Source organism: Silene latifolia, chromosome 5 (assembly GCF_048544455.1).
Source record: "Silene latifolia isolate original U9 population chromosome 5, ASM4854445v1, whole genome shotgun sequence".
Taxonomy (NCBI): domain Eukaryota; kingdom Viridiplantae; phylum Streptophyta; class Magnoliopsida; order Caryophyllales; family Caryophyllaceae; genus Silene; species Silene latifolia.
The window spans coordinates 36,285,143-36,287,385 of record NC_133530.1 but is presented as its reverse complement, the minus strand read 5'-3'; positions in this window follow the sequence as shown (position 1 = coordinate 36,287,385).

The following is a 2,243-nucleotide window of genomic DNA, read 5'->3' as shown; positions in this document are numbered from 1 at the left end:
ACTTAACATCTTTTGCGTCTCTTAAATAAGATGTTTTGACTTTTGATCATATCTAAATAAATGATTAGACATAAGATGTAAATATTAAGACCTTATAACCAATTTTTTTTAACTAAGTTAATTACTCCGTTGCAACGCACGGGCATCCAAACTAGTTTGATTAATTTTTGAGAGGAATGGGGAAGGTGAGATTTTTTTGTCTTTTAGAAAAATGGTAGGTGTTGGAAAATTATAACAGAAAAAAGTCCATAAAAGTGTAAGACGTGCCCATGAAAGAGGAATTACGAAACTTTTTTTTCTTTTTTTCTAAGAAAATTACTAACATTGACAAATAATTATATTATGCATGGATTTTTGTCACATGAAATTGTTTTTTTTATATGAGCGCACTTATGTCAAGGATGAGAATCGAACCCCCCTAGATTCTAACCCTAGCGAACCAAAAAAATTGCATGTGATTTGAAATTGGTATATTTATACTCCAGTATATATGTAAGATTATTCGTTTGGTGATGTACGCCTTCTAATTTCATCGTCTCAATTTTTTTACAATATATTGTCTTTAAATTCTATAACCGTAAATGCTTCACCTGGTGAATATGAAAATGGATGGATGGAAAAAAATCAAAGGAATGAGAGTGAGAGTGAGATATGGTCATATGGATGATCATAAATGGACATGAATACGACTTCATCTCATCCATGTCCCACCCATTGCCATCTCTAATTTTAAGTGTTTGGCAACTGTGAGCTTGATGATTGACAAAACAATTGGGCCTAAATTAAATAACAAATAGTAAAGGGTTATAGCCCATGGGGCCATGCCCATAGGAATGCTTAGGCATGATTTGGACTTCATTTATTTGTTTGAGGAACATGTTGGGGACTTTTAAATGCAGAGTTGCTAGGCCTGTTCACTCAATCGTCCGTACTAGATATCCAGGACTGTAAAACCTGAGTTGGCTCGTTAAGTTCTCAGTGAAAGTATTTGTCGGTCCTTAAAACGATTTTAATAGACAAATCTCCAGGACCATATGCATGTTAGAAATCAGAATTAAACATAAATAAAAGAGTAATCGAAATACCTCGCAGCGGAATTAATCCGTGAGCAAATAATATCCAGCAAATAAGAAAAATAAGAATCGGATCAGAATAACCCAACAGCTACAAATAATCACGAGCACCCCAATTGTAGTGCCTCCACTAGTATCCACACGTATGAATAGGAGATGCGAATTGTATGCTAGTATACAAGGTAGGGTTTGTTATTTCTCACAGAGGAATCAGATGGATGAAACTGACTCCCATATATCTCTATATATAGGAAAGCAAAGACTTAGTTTCCTAATCAAACCCTAACTTTAATCGCAGCTGGGCCTAATCTAGTTAGAGCCCTATTTCCATATTTCAGTCCGACTGTAAAAAGGAAACACCGTATTCATCTTGTGTGTGACCCAATGGGCCCGTTTAATTCTACACGAGTCCTTAAACTCATTTAAGACTCGGTCCGTAAGCGGCTTCTAGCAAAACGTTACGGTTAAATAGAATATAAACCGGGTTACCTTAATTGGACTCCGGACATAAATCCAACAGTCTCCCACTTGTACTGTGTCTAATTAAACATGTCTCTTTGCTTCTATTGTTTCAATCAAGACTAAGGTAGGAAAAGTGTCAACCTTATATGTCTTAATCATTTTTCTCGAATCTCTGAGTTGAATTGTTGAAGCAGACGACTGACAATCACCTCGTTTGAGCGCGGCCACGCATTTTACAATTCACACTCTTCGAGAGGCCAGAAACAATAAACTTCCTTCAGTAAGGAAGGAACAAATCCCATGTTGTTTAACCACATCCTATCACATGATCCATAGTAAGTCCAAGCATTGCCGTTATAGTCACCAGTCACGGCTGGCGTTTAACAATGTCAAAACAAACTACTTAGCATGTACAGAATAATGAAAAACTCAAGTCTAAAGACTGTATATTCACTACTAACTAGTGATAAGAAATTTTAATGTCACTAAGCGAATCCTTAGTAAAGTTCTTAACGGGTCTGTCTAATACATGTTCTCTAACATGTACCCATATGCCTAGTTTAATATCCCAATATCATGACTTAAGGAACTTAGTCATCAACCAGCTCATATGCTAATCATTTTTAGGCATTCAAGTGTTCCAGTTTAATGCCCTGATTAGAGACTATAATAGAAAACATCATCCAAATAGAGTTCCAAAACTAAGTC